Genomic DNA, 15,445 nt, shown 5'->3' with positions numbered 1-15,445 from the left:
TTGAGCAATCCATTTTCAGTCTTCATTGCTCTCTCAGCTAAGCTCTGGTCAGTTCTTGAATGATACAAGGACTCAGTTTCTAAATTGAGAGGATTTCAGAACATCTCTGATGACCAAACCATTACGAATCTTCCCAGCCTGCATCTTGTGAGTGCAGGGTCAAAGATACTCATGACTATTCCCCTTGAAGAAGTCTAGCAGTTCCTTGGTCATCTCATCTGTTCTTTTTATGGTATACTCAGAAGCAGGAGGGATGTCCAGCTGTTAGTATACTAATCCCTTTGGTATGTATCTTAGATCAGTTTTGAGGAGAGATTTCTATTTGTGGCTGGGTTTAAACATATTTATGGATATAAATTTTAAAAATTAATTAAAACTTTAACTGGTTGTCTTCCATGGCTTATTTAAAACATATGAAATGCAATGTGACAAATTAAATAAAAAGTCACCAGGATTAAAGCCCCTTCTTTGACACATGGAAAAGTCATTCTCAAAGAGGACCGTGTCATCAGGAAGGTGATGTCATGCCATGCAAGTGAACTGATTTAACGGGGGGGGGGGGCAGGATTTGGGAGGAGGGAGGGAGGTGGCTGTGCAAATCACCAGTCTCACTTTCTCTTCTGGAGCTATCTGGGTCCAGAGGCCAGATATAGATCAGGACCACAGGAGATGGTCCTCTGGTCTCTGGATGATTTCGTTTTGACTGATTTTATCTTCAGTTTCCTCTTAGAACCTCCACATGCTCCATGTACCTACTTCTTCACAGTTATATTTCTTTAGCTGAATGCACTTATATAGGATCATAAATTATATAGGATCATTGATTTTGAACTAGAAAGAATATAAGCCATTGTAGGATAGATTGTCTCCTGTTTCACTTTGTATCACCATCACAATAGTAACTGTTTATTGAATTCAATTGAATTATAGGTAGGTAAAAGTTCCCATGCAAGTATTCAAGATAACAGTTTCCTTATTCATATTAGTCCATAAATAAAGAATACTCTGTATCTTTGTGCAAGTATTTTTACCCTTATTGCCTCACATCCAGAACCATCTCCAGTCATCCTGACTCCTACTGGACCAGATGACTCTGGAAGCAACTGTGAGGTTGGTGTCTCGGGAAGGAAATTATCATTGGGGTTGCTGGAGAGACATTTCTCTTTGTATCAGACCTGCACCATGTGAATAACTCACAGTAGGAATGAAGGGAAGTTCAAGTTTTTTCTCTTCATGGTCTTTATTGTCTCTTCCTGCTTCTCCAGCTGTCGGACCAGAAAAGTAATTCTCTTCTTTCAAAGAGGATGGCGTTATCTCCTCCTTCTTTACTTTGCCTTCATTGCCTTTTTCTCTCATTCTGAGACAGTTTCAGAATGCCAGCACCCCACTGTTATTGAGTTACTTCCCTCTCCTTTTTTTAGCTGCACCTCCTCCATGGTTAAGACTGCATACAGCTATATTATACAGGCTTTTTCCTTTCTCAGACTTGGATTTACCCTCATTGTCTCATGTGGTCATTAGCTTCTATTTGGTTTATTTTAATATCAGTGAATATATTACATAGGTAAGATTTTATCTCTTATGTCAAGCTGTCATGCTGATAATTCCCTTTCTAGTTCTTTTTTCCACAAACCTCATTCTTTTTCCATTTTTTTCCTCTGTAGCACTCTCATTTATAACAAAATGTCTTAAAATTCTTAACAAAATCTATTGCTTTAGCTATTCCAGGAAATCCCTGAATGAACTTGTGCTCTCTGTGTTTTTCTTTCAGGTTTTGCCAATAGATATTTTAAAGTAGTTTTCTTCTTCTGGGTTTGATCTTGAGTATCCCTGTCACCTTTTATAATGAGATGTTTCTTCTTGAAATGTACTTCCTGATTTCAGACAAGGTTAGAACCAATCCTGTTGCTGTTTCCTTGGGGTAGTAGGAGTTGGGCTATTATAGGAGTCTAGGGACAGCTTGGCTTTCAGTCCTCCTCATGAAGTCTGAGCTCTGCAAGTTCCTGACCTGGTTTGATTCTGAGCAACACACCTGGGAAATTGTGCCAGAGGGCAGTTCAGGGTCTATGAGATTCCCTCCACCTCTCCATGCTGGGAAGCCCTGGTGGACTAGGGTGACAGAGTGCTTCCCCTGGAGCTCAAAAGACCTGGATTCAAATCAGACCTCAGTCACTTAGCTGGCTGGGTTCCTCTGCCTGTCATTTGATCTGCCTCAGTTTCCTCCAATGTAAAATGAATATCCTAATAACTCTCATCCCAGTGCCTGCCATGTAGCATGCACTTAAATAAAAACTTATTTCCTTCCTTGCCTGATAATTTTTTTCTGCAGCCTTCAGACTGGTCTTGAAGCTGTAACTGGACCCCCTCTCTCCTCCTGAGGTCAGAGCTCCCAGCTTTGGCTTGCTTCTAGAAGACCCTCTTCCCACCTTCCCTGTGCTTAGGACCTAGAACTTGTCCTACAGCTCCAGAGCTGCCAGCTGGCACCTATTTCTGCCTCTGGCTCAGTGTCTTCTGGGCTGGAGTTGGGGTTTCTTTTTACTGTCTTAAGCATAGCGCCTCTCTTTGCTGCAGGGCTCTGCTTGGCTTTCTTTTTTTTTCCAAGGCAAATGGGGTTAAGTGGCTTGCCCAAGGCCACACAGCTAGGTCATTATTAAGTGTCTGAGACCGGATTTGAACCCAGGTACTCCTGACTCAAGGGCTGGTGCTTTATCCACTGTGCCACCTAGCTCCCCCTGCTTGGCTTTCAATGGCTGGTCTGGATCCTCAGTGTCCCCCAAGCTGCCTTCTCTCCCTCTGCCAAACTGGGCTGGGAATGTGACTGCCATGTCAAGGGGAAATGGGGCAACACTCAACTACCCTCCTCGCCACTCTGCCATTTTGGCTCTGCCTTGGTTCTCTGGTCTGTGCTTGGCCTGCCTGATTTTCCTCCTCCCTGTTTAGACTCAGGAGAAAGGAAAGATGCCACTTCACAGCTGCTTGGGCCCCATCTGTCCCCAATCCCGAGTCAGCTCATTTGTGCCAGTGAGGTTTTGAATGGGTCAACAAGTCACTGGGTCCAGGAAGCTCCCTCACTTCCCTCTGGGAAGTTTAAGTAACCCGGAAAGGTGTGCCCAAGGTCCACAACAGAGACTCACCTCCTTAAGATTGGGTGATTGACTGCTGGCAACAATCTGCTTTCATCTAGTTGACCAGGCTTTTCCAGTTAACTCTTTGTAGTGTGTGAACTTATAGCTTAGCCTTTTTTTCCCCTAATGAATTGAATCTTTTAGGGAAAAAAAAATTCAGGCAATGATCAAACTAATGGAAGGCAGACAGTGTATACAAGTGATGAAACTTTGCTCCAAGAACATTCTTTTGCAAATGCCAAATGCTTCTTTAATTCCTTAGTTTCATCTCCCTCTGCTGGTGAAAAAGGTAAAGTCCTTTCTTTGCAATCTGTTTCCACTTTCTTGTGGGTTTAAAGATCACCAAGATCTCTTCCCTTGCCCTGGCCTCCTCTTCTCCTCTTCTGAAATCTGTGAAACCTGGTTTATCATGAACAAAATACTCTTTCATCCTGGGTCTTTTCTTCTTGCTCACTTTCCATCTTGCGTTGGTCACAGTGTCCTGGTTTTCTTCATTTCAAGCCATTCTACTCTTATGCTCTTGTCACCCTGGCTCAGAAGGAGGAGTTGGCATGCTTCTGGAGCCCCTCTACCCCTTTCATAGCCCTCCTTCAGCAACCACCCTCCTTTGACATTTACTCTATTTTTGCTCCTCTTTTCAGATCCTTTTTGTTCCAGGCTATTTCCTTTACCTTTTCCTCCCAGGAATTGGGTACCTGGTTCCCAGGCTTCCTCTCCATTACAACCCAATAGTCACATGAATGACCAATAAAGTGTCCTGCTTTTTCACTTAATCAATTCTCATGACTTCCATCTTTATTCCATCTTAGCTAGCCCCAAGGTAATTCTATCCTCATAGTCTGAGTCCTGGAATTTTCCTTTATCTTATCTTTCCATCTCTCCCTCTGTCTTTGCCTCAGTCTGTCTAAACTTTCTCTTAGTAGTCATCATCAATTTCTCCTGTCTTTTCTTGTCTCCCTCTTCTGCTTTATTATCTCTGCTCCTTTCAGTAGTGAGTCATTCAAAGGTCCATAGCCCCCCCTCCCTGGAGTACCTTGTCTCTAGATCATCTCCCTAAACTTCTGGCCAGTTCCCTCCCTCTTGTTTGTCCCATGAGCTCTGCCCTCTGCTCCTAGGAAAGTTGCAAAATAGAATTTACTGCAAATGTGTGTCATCTTACTTTAATGGGTCCCCATTGCTACACAGAAATCATTTTATTCATCTCCTACTGACTCTTCTAGGGGGTCTGTTTCAAACTCTTTAAACTTTCTTTAGAGCCCAACAAGGCAGCTCTTCTCTTTCCTTAGAACAGATGACCTTTCCTCCTGTCTTATTGAGAAGATCAGATGGTTAGCTCCCCCATCTCCCCACCTCCCATCCTTGGCTTCCATTTCCAGGGTCCCCTTTTCTTTGCCCAGGCCAAGGTTCTTGTCAAGTATGGAGGACACTGATGAGCTGGAAAGCATGAAGAGTATATTCAGGATGGCAAAGGACTTCAGTCATTAAAGGGACTAGGATAATTGAGTCTGAAGAGAAGACATGACATGACTGTCTTTAGAGATGTAACAGACTTCTGTGTGGACTATGCATTAGGCTTGTTTTTGGCCTCTGAGGATGGTACTTGGAGCAGGGGGTCAAAAATGCAGAGAGGAATGGTGAGACAATTTCTAACACAAGTGTCCAAAAGGATAGTGGGCCTCAGGACTTGATGAATCAAGTAAAAACTGACTTGCCACTTGATATGTGTGTGTGTGTTTGTGTGTGTGTGTGTGTGTGTGTGTGTGTGTGTGTGTGTGTGTGGTGAACTAGGTGTTCACTAATGGCAAACTATAAATCCTCCCAACTCTGACATTCTCTGATTCTTGGACTTAGTAAGCTGATAACACCATGATCCTCTTCTGCATCCAGAAATCAATGTGTCATCTGTAAATGTAATTAATTCCCAGTGTCTGCATCGTGTCAAAAAGCACACATTTACATGTAGCTGACAAAAGTGGCAAAGAGAGGAATTTGTGGTGGGCCTTGTTCTGCATCACAAATGTTTTTTTGGTGGAGTCACAGAGAATACCTTTGTGTTTTATAGGTTTTTATAGTTTGAGAAATTCTGTCTGCTGTTGGACTGCATATCACTATGGTCTTAGGACATCATCAGGAGGTCCATCCTACTTTCTCAAATCCTTCCTTCAGCTCTCTTGTCATTCTCTGATTCTTATTGAGTTCCTGGAGCTGCCCATCTTTTGTCCATTCTTTACTTCTAGCACATTATCAGCCACCTTCCTTCCCAAGTCACTCATCTTTGAACCCAGCTCTTCTGCCACATTTCTAAAAATTAATCATTTAGAAATTGTAGCCTCCTCCTGCCCACCAGGCACCTCTATGTTGCCATTGGAATGATCCATAACCTTAATACTGGCATAATATTGTTTTTAAAAAGATATACTTTTGTTCTGAGAAGAGCTTGAATTCAGTTTCCTATCTTTGATCAGTGTAATCTCCTCTGCTTGTTTTCTGTTTTGATAGGTAGGGAATAAAATAGGGAAATGAATGCTTACCAAAGCATTCCCAAAGCATACCTTTGGGATGATGTCCACATGCAGTAGTAAATTGAAAGAAGATTTCCCTGTAAGTGGGGATGTCATCTTGAGATGGTCTTGACATTGGCTGTATTCCATCAAATCTTGATAGATTGTAGAGCATCCTAAATGAGATCTGGAGATACTTAAAAGTGTTTGGCCTATTTATACCCAAAGAGGTAATAAAATAAAGGAAGATTGCCTATTATATGTGTGTTTTGAATTATGCATATGTTTGTGTGTGTATGATAGACTATGTATATTGATAGACAAGGTTAGAGACTCAGATTGAACAGAATTAATGATTAGGTATGTTATAAAGAAAATTTAGAATAAATGACTCCAGATAGTTGAATCTTATCTAATTATACAGGAAAATAAATCCAAGAAAGTACAAGAAAGAGTAAAAAATACTTAGTAGTTAGAGAAGTCTATATGTTTGTAAGGCATATGATTAATGGAGAGATTATTACATTGTTAAGGAAAATAGTTCATTCGAGAATTTTCTTCCCAGCCCAAGATCTGTATTTCTTTATACCCTGTGTAAAATGGTTTATCACTCTTTCCTTTCTTTTAAAAGGAGATGATATAATTTTAATCAATTGATATTCATAAATACAACTTAGATTCTTTTCCTAATAGAAATACTGATTTGTGTATCTCTTAAACTTTTCATTTTATGAATTTTATTTTAATTTTTTGATATCTAAAATTTTACTTTTTCTAGAGAAGATACTCTTCCTGAAACCTCTTCTGAATTTCTTAATTTACTTGATGGACTACTTCAAAAAGAACCTCAAAAAAGGTATTTTGTTATCAGCTCATAATTTTTTGGTGGGTGTACTTTTTCCTCTCCCTTCACTTTCCTTTGCTTATAATTCAGAAATTTTCTTCTGTAAACACTTCAGATTTTTTTTTAATAAATTGATCTTTTTTCTATCTTTGAGAGGAGAGTAAATTTTCTTAATTTTTAGCAGCATTTTTGGTCAGAGTTATTTAAAGTTAATTATTTTGTCTTTACATTTCATGTCAAATCTCAGTGGAATGAATAAATTGTAATTCTTGAATTCAGGTAGTGTATTTCCCTTTCTTTCTCAGGGTTAGGCCAGATAAATGTCAGATTGTTGAATTGGGGTTCAAACCTTCAAAAGGATTGTTATCTCTGTGGGGGGGGCATCTATATGAAAACCTAATTGTGTATTGCAATACAATGTTAACCAAAATGATTTTAATTCATTTCACTTCAGTGAATATTACTGTTTTTTTTATGGGAGACCTAAAGGGGGAGGAAGTTGGATTATTTTTTTAAAAAGATATGATCCCTGTTCTTCATGTATGTGTCTATGTCATGTGTGATATGATACATGTCTAACTCTTATGCCCCGAAGTGCAAAGGAGAGTTATAGTGGACATAAGTATGCTATAATGTTGGCATTCAGGGATAAAGGGAGGACCTGAATTACACATTCTTCATCTTGTACCATAAATAATGACAGTAAGGTCATTGGTTTGGACATCAGTTCTAGGTCTTGTGCACTGAACATCTTTGAATCCCTCTTATCTCACCTAGAAAATAAGTGATTTGAACTACTTAATTATCAATTATATTTTAATTATCTTAAAGCTCTGTCCAGTTCTAAAATTATGATTTTATGCATAATCTTTGTAGGCAGGAGACTTCATTTGAATCATAGTATAAACAAGTCCATGATGCCTCTATGTTACTATAATGTTGTTATAAGAAAAACTGTAGGGGGGAAGAGTCAAGATGGTGGCCTGAGAACAGCCTTTCCTAGGAGCTCTCTCCAAAATATTCCAAAAATCTTAAAATTATGATCTAACTAAATTTTTGAGAGACAGAACACACAGAAAGATCCGGTGAGGCAATACTCCAGCCCAAGGTAACCTGGAAGATCATGGGAAGGCTCTGTTCCCCAGAGTTGGCAGGGGTGGCAGCACAGCCAGGATTGCCACACCAGAGCGAAGGAGGTCTGGCCTTTCAGGAATAGCCGACAGGGTGCCTGTGTCCCTGGCGGCACTGGCTCATGGCATCAGAAGCAGTTTCCTGACCTGCCAACCGAGGGAACACCAAGCACAACTTAGAAGATCAGCAAGGAAACCTCTGCCAGAGTGAGTGGGAGCCAACATGGCCCTCAGTGTAGCCCAGATCCCTGGAAATGGAAGCAGATGTGCAGAGCCACCCAACAGGGAGCCACTGGGCAGCTGCTTCCAAAGCACTCTGGCCCCAGAAGGTAAGGTGGTGAGGGAAGACTGTCAAGATCTTCCATAAGACAGGACTCTTGTGTTTTGTCCCTATCCAGACCCTGATCCCAATCTGGGGCTCCCCACTGCCATAGCAGAGCAGGGATCCTCCTCATGTCTCCAGGGCAGAGAGGTGTGCTTGTGGTCATCCACAGACCAAAGCACAGGCCAGGAGAGCTGTCAGAGTTTCTCATAAGACCTTGAAGGAACTAAGGTCCTTGTGGAGGTGTCCCAATAACAATGCAAAAGCTCAGCAAGCAACCCAAAACCAGAGCACAGACTGGGGAAATAAGTAAACAACAGAAAAAAAAGGAACCTGACCATAGACAATTAATTTGGTCCCATGGAGAATTAAAACATATATTCAAAAGATGACAAAATCCCAAGCTTCTGTGTCTAAAGCCTCCAAGAAATATAGGAGTTGAGCTCAGGCTATAATAGAGCTCAAAAAAGATTTTTAAAATCAAGTGAGGGAAGTAAAGGAAAAATTGGGAAGAGAAATTCAAGAGAATCTGGAGAAACATGAAAACTAAGTCAGCAACTTAGTCAAGGAGATTCAAAAAATGCTGAAGAAAAAAAGTTAAGAGGGGTGGCTAGGTGGCACAGTGAATAGAACACTGGCCTTGGAGTTAGGAGTACCTGGGTTCAAATCCGGCCTCAGACACTTAATAATTACCTAGCCGTGTGGCCTTGGGCAAGCCACTTAACCCCATTGCCTTGAAAAATCTAAAAAAAAAAAAGAGTAGTTTAGGTCAAATGGAAAAAAAAAACAGTCTAAAAAGTTAGTGAGGAGAAGAATACCTTAAAAAGCAGAATTGGCCACTTGGAAAAGGAGATAAGAAAGCTCTCTGAAGAAAACATCTCCCTCAAATGTATAATGGAGCTAATGGAAGCTGATGGCTTTGTGAGGACTCAAGAGACAATAATACAATACCAAAAGAATGAAAAACTAGAAGAAAATGTGAAATATCTCATTGAAACAGCAACAGATCTGGAAAAAAAGATCCAGAAGAGACAATTTAATAATTATTGGGCTACCTGAAAGTTATGATCAGGAAAAGAGCCTTGACTTCATTTTTAAAGAATTTCTCCTGGAAAATTGCCCTGGTATCCTAGAAGCAGAGGGTAAAATAGAAATTGAGAGAATCCACCAATCTCCTCCTGAAAGAGATCCAAATAAAATAACCCCCAGGAATATATTATAGCCAAGTTCCAGAACTTCCAAGTCAAAGAGAAAATATCACAAGCAGCCAGAACAAAACAATTCAAAAATCATGGTGCTACAGTCAGGATCACACAGTACTTAGCAGCATCCACATTAAGGGTTGTAAGGGGATAATAGATAGAGTATGTGGCCATGAGGAGTTCATCCTGAGAGTCATTGAGACCTGGGACAACAGGAATGTCCATACCAGAGTGCTCTGAACTCAGGAAGGAGCTCTGGCCCTTCTCTCTCTTTGTTCTCCTGCCTTTCATCCTTATCTTGTTGAATATTCTCAGGAAGGACCTTTTGTCCTTATCCCTCTGCCTTTCATCCTCATATTGTTCAACTGTCCCAGGAAGGAGTTCTGGTCCTTATCTCTCTACCTTTCATCTTTATCTTTTTGAAGATTCCACATTTTTCCAGGATACAGACCTTTTGTGGCATACCTGTTATACTTCCACAGGCCTGGAGATGAGGGATGCTGATACAAGGGGACTAGGCTTATATATACCCTTATTTCAACTATGTGAGTCAGAGATGTAGCATATACCTGCAATAAACTCCTTGCTTATCTCTCACTGGCTGACTTTCATTATTGAACATGTGGGACATGTCCGGCGGAGCTCCCCGAAGAGGAGAGTTTTAATTCATACATGAATTAAACTGAGACCTGGCTGCCCAGAGTGGACCGCAACAAAGGGTGTGTAGTGCTTGGAATATGATATTCTGGAAGGCAAAAGAGTTTGGAATGCAACCGAGAATCAACTACCCAGGAAAACTGAACATCCTCTTCCAGGGGAAAGGATGGACATTCAAGGAAATAGGGGACTTTCAAACATTCCTGAGCTGAACAGAAAGCTTGATCTTCAAGTACAGGATTCAGGTGAAGCATAGAGAGAGTGAATGAGAAGGATTAATTATGAGGGATTTAATGAGGTTGAACTACATGTATTCCTGAATGGAAAGATGATACTGATAATACTCGTGTGAACCTTCTCATTTATTAGAGCAGTTAGAGGGAACTTTTATAGTCAAGGCACAGGAACAAGCCAAATTTGAAGGTATAATAATTTGTAAAAATGGAGTCAATGAGTGAAAGGGAAATATACCGGGAGAAAGGGAAAAGAAAGGTGGAATAGACTAAGATATTACATAAGAGTCAAGAAATAGCTTTTTGCAATGGTATGGAAGCAGGGAAGGTGAGGGGGAATAAAGGAGCCTTTCTTATTGGAAATGGATCAGAGAGGAAACAACATACATACTTAATAGAGTATAGAAATCTAGAAGAAAAAGGAGAGAAAGGAGATAGGAGGAAGAGTACAGGGTGAGGGAAGGGGGGACGTAGGTGATAGAGGAGAGGATAGATCATAGGTGAGAATAGTCAGATATAACACATTTTCTTTTTTTACTTTTTGCAAGATGGGCTGGGTGGTTGCTGGGTCTCTGGGGTGGGATGTAGAACCAGGGCTGGTTCTCTGACCACTATGCCACATGGCTGCCCCACAGCACATTTCTGAAAAGGGACAGAGTGAAAATAAAATAAATGGCAGTGGAGAGGAATGGATGGAGGGAATTACAATCAGCAACAGCAATTGTGGAAAAGTATGGAAGTAACTTATCTGATGGACTTATGATAAAGAATGCTATCCACTCCAGAGTCAGAGCTTATGGTATTGGAACACAGACTGAAGGACATTTTTTTTCTCTTTCCTTCACTTTATTTCTCATGAGGTTTTTTAATTTTGTGTGTGGGGGGGTATTATGTTTACTTTTACAACAAGACTATTTTAGTAATGTTTAAATAAATTAAAATGTAAATTTAAAAATCATTTTTAAAAACTGTAGAAAAAAGAGCTTGACTGTTGTTGAATTTGTACCACTGGCTCTCCTGAACCTATGAGGAACCTAAAATGACTCTGTTTCTCATCCTAAAGGGATTATTTGAGAGGCTGTCAGTACAATAAAATCAAACTGTTTTATTGTAATACATAAATATATAAACTCTCTTACTGAATAATTAGAATGTAATTTTTCTTATCAACACATGAATTATCCCACTGTAATACTGTTTATTTTTTATGTATGGAGGCAACTTCAGTAGTAGGTAGAGTTATGGCTCGAGAATTCATAATCCCATTTTCTTTTGTCAGAGGGATTCCATAAATGAAGTCTAAGACTATGGTGAATTTATTAATCTAACATTTTTTAAAGAACATTAAAAAAGCATAAAATTAATAGGAATTTTCTTAATAAAAGATAGCAGAAGATCAATCTCATAATCATTTTTCTCCAGAAGGCAAACTGCTTTTCTAACAACTTAAAGTTTTTCACCCTACATTAGTTCTTATCCATTTTTTGAATCCTGAGCCCCTGGGCAGCATCTAGACTTTTTTTTTCCCCTGGATAATGTTTTTAAATGCATAAGATAAAATTCAGGGGATTACCAAGGACACTAATCACAATGAGAACAGATAGCAAAATAACAATAAAGAAAAATTCACAGATTCTAGGGTAAGAACTGCAAGTGTCTAACAGCCTACACAGCATTCTGCTTTGGAGTCCTGCAGAACTCCCCAGAGAAGAGGGAGACATGCGCCATCTCCTGTGCTCCTGGAAAAAGTTTGACCATGTAGCTATTCAGTGTTTATTTGTCTTTACATATTTTCATCTGATTATTAGAGCCATTGTGTGTATTCTCTTGGTTCTCTTCAGTTCAGTTGGCATCAGTTTGTCCAAGTTTTCACAGACTTCTTTGAATTTCTGCTATGTACTATTTCATCTATCATCATTTTTTAAAGTTATTCCTCAATTTTTTTTTCTAATTTGTGCCACTAAGAAACGTGTTGCTTTAATTATTCTGGCATATCTGAAAACAAAAGTTTTTAGAGCCACATTTTATGGATAAGGTGAATGATCAAACTGGATTCAGAACTAGAGTATTGATGAGAAAATTAGACCACTTCTTTGTGATGTCTTATGAAATGATGCTCAAAGTGATTCCTGAAAGAGGGAATCTCAGAACATTTTGAACAGTGACAGTTTTTTGGAGTAAACATGGCCTCTCAAGTGACTACCTTGAAGCTGTTACATATTTGAACACATCCTTTTTTAATATTTCAATCCTGGACACAGAATTGCTAATTTAAAAATCATTCACATTAATTTATAATTATTTTCTATAGACTGCAGTGAGCTTGGAATAGGTCACTTACAGATCTTAAACTCTGGTTTGGTTTGGTCTCTGGAATTGTAAAGCATAAACTGCCCCTTTCTGTACCAGCTGAGACAACTGGATATTTTCTGAAAGTGTTTATCCACTATTTGTGAGTGTTTATTTAGCATGGGTCACATCTTAAAAAGAGATTAGATTGAAAGTTTTTTACTCTTAGATTTATATTTAAGGGGAAATAATTTATAAATTTCTACACTGCAATTCTTCTCTGAAACTTGTTGTAAGAACTAGTTCTAGGAGTATCTAGCAAGTTAGAGGGGCCTTCAGTCTTGCTTCATTGATGGCTTGTTTTGGAGGCTCATGTGTAGAAGGGTGGCCATCAAGGACACATTTATATGGTCCCAGACTTGGGAAACCACCATTAAGAAAGAGTGGGTAGCAATTTTCATGAGTACCCACACTGGTAAAATCACGGGATGTAATTTGTAACCTGTGTTAAGTATTAAGGATATCTTCTGGGGATTATCAATTCCACTTTGGTACCAATTTCAGTCTTTTTTCTCTTTTTTGACAGATTAACTTGGGTAGATGTGTTACAGAATCTATTTTGGAAGAAAACTTTAAACAAAAAAAGATCATGATTCTCCAAACACCCAAGATGCCAGCTTCAAGTGAGGTTCATTGTTTAAGAGGATTTATAGGGGTGGCTAGGTGGTGTAGTGGATAAAGCACCAGCCCTGGAGTCAGGAGTACCTGGGTTCAAATCCTGTCTCAGACACTTAATAATGACCTAGCTGGGTGGCCTTGGGCAAGCCACTTAACTCTGTTTGCCTTGCAAAAACCTAAAAAAAAAGAGGGTTTATAAATTTAATTCTTTACATGAAGTGTATTTATGAATGCACGAAACATCACTGAGCTCTAGTCTATGACATTTTTGCCTAAAGCAGTAATATGAATTTATATTCCTTTGTAAAGAGGAAAGTCTCGGGCATTTAATTGCAAATTTGCACACATGTGCACACATATGTGTAATGTATGTACAGCATGCATGTGGATACTGATACTTGTTTATTCAGATATTGAATAAACAGTATGTGTAGGCACACATATATGCATGTGTATAGAGTACTTGTTTGTTTGGAGATACATAGAATCTAACTCTTTATTGAGTCATGTGTACATGTCTATATTCATGTGTAATATATAGAGCAGAAACAGGAGAACATTTGAACACATTATCAGCAACACTGTATGATGATCAACTATGATGAACTTAACTCCTCTCAGTAGTTAAACAAAGACAATTCTAAAACAGTGGTGATGAAAATGCCATACACATCCAGAGGAAAAACTTTGGGGTCTATAGACCAAAGCATAGTATTTTCATTTTTCAAAACTTGTTGTATGTATTTTTCTTTCTCATGTTTCTTTTCTCTTTCATTCTGATTCTTTTAACAACATGACTATAAGTAAATATGTTAAATATGATTGTACATAAGTAGCCTATATCAGATTACTGGCTGTCATGGGGAGGGGGGAGGTAGGTAAAAAAATGTGGACCTCAAAAGTTTGCAAAAGAATGAATATTGAGACCAATCTTTTTTTTTTTTTTAGGTTGTTGGGTTTTGTTTTTTTTTGGCAAGGCAATGGGGTTAAGTGGTTTGCCCAAGGTCACACAACTAGGTAATTATTAAGTGTCTGAGGTCAAATTTGAACTCAGGTATTCCTGACTCCAGGGCTGGTACTCTATCCCCTATGTCACCTAACCACCCCAAAACCAATCTTTACATGCATTTGAAAAACTAAAATAACATAAAAAAAAGAAAAAAGGGAAGAGGAATTTAGGGACACTTCTTTTTTAGATTATATTTAGTTTTTGTATAAAGGTATTTTGGGGTAAGGTATTTGTGAGAATTAAGTTTTCCTTAGGTTTTGAACTATTAGTTTAATTGAGATTTTGGTTTTTATATACAGTATTTCTGGAAGAATTTCTTGATGTAATTGTAGATTAAGATCTCTTATGTTTAAGAATGTTCTGACACAAGCTGTCAGTGAGATTTGTTTTTACTTTTCTGTGTTAAAAGTATTCAATATTTAATTGATTTGATATTTTTTCAATGGTTAGAACCTTGTACTGAATTTTAAGAGCCATTTTAACCTTGCTTTTATCCCATAAAATGTTTGTTATCCCATTGTAAATTTAAGTAATTTTTGTATTCCTTAATATTGAGACTTGGTTTGTCAAGAGGAATCATTGCCTTGTTTTGCTGTGTGAACTATGGGCAAATCATTTAACTTCTCTGGGTCTCTCCTAGTTTATAAAAATGAGAGGTTTGGACAACATGTCTACAGTGGCTCTTTCTTGCTCTAAAGCTTAATCCATGTTTCTTGGACCTTTGAGTGCCTTTTAAGAGTTTTCTAATGATCATATTTTGTATGTTTTTAAAGAGAAATTTAGAGTTTACCACTGGTGCCATATGACTGATGTTTTTCAGAGAGAAAGAAAAAAATGAGAGAGAGAAAGGGATAGAGACAAAGACACTGTGTGTGTGTGTGTGTGTGTGTGTGTGTGTGTGTGTGTACCTATATACATTCACCCCTTAATTCTCTGAACCTCTGTGTGTGTATGGATGTGTGTATGTGTTGTATATATATGTATGTTTGTTGTGTGTGTATGCAAATTAAAGTATCTATGAGATACCACCTCACACCTCTCAGACTGGCCAATATGACCAGAAAGGAAAATGATCAATGTTGGAAGGGATGTGGGGGAATCTGGGACACTAATTTATTGTTGGGGTTTAACCTTTCTGGAGAGCAATCTGGAATTATGCCCAAAGGGCAATAAAAATGTACATCTCCTTTAATCCAGCAATACCACTACTAGGTCTATACCCTGAAGAAATGATGCAAAAGGGTAAAAATGTCACTTGTACAAAAATATTCATAGCAGCCCTGTTTGTGGTGGCAAAGAATTGGAAATTGAGTGAATGTCCATCATTTGGGGAATGGCTGAACAAATTGTGGTGTATGTATGTTATGGAATACTATTGTGCTACTAGAAACCAAGAGGGATGGGAATTCAGGGAAGCCTGAAAAGACTTGCATGAACTGATGTTGAGTGAGATGA

This window comes from Macrotis lagotis, chromosome 7 (assembly GCF_037893015.1).
Source record: "Macrotis lagotis isolate mMagLag1 chromosome 7, bilby.v1.9.chrom.fasta, whole genome shotgun sequence".
In the NCBI taxonomy this organism is placed as follows: Eukaryota; Metazoa; Chordata; class Mammalia; order Peramelemorphia; family Peramelidae; genus Macrotis; species Macrotis lagotis.
Note: the sequence above shows the minus strand (reverse complement) of the source record.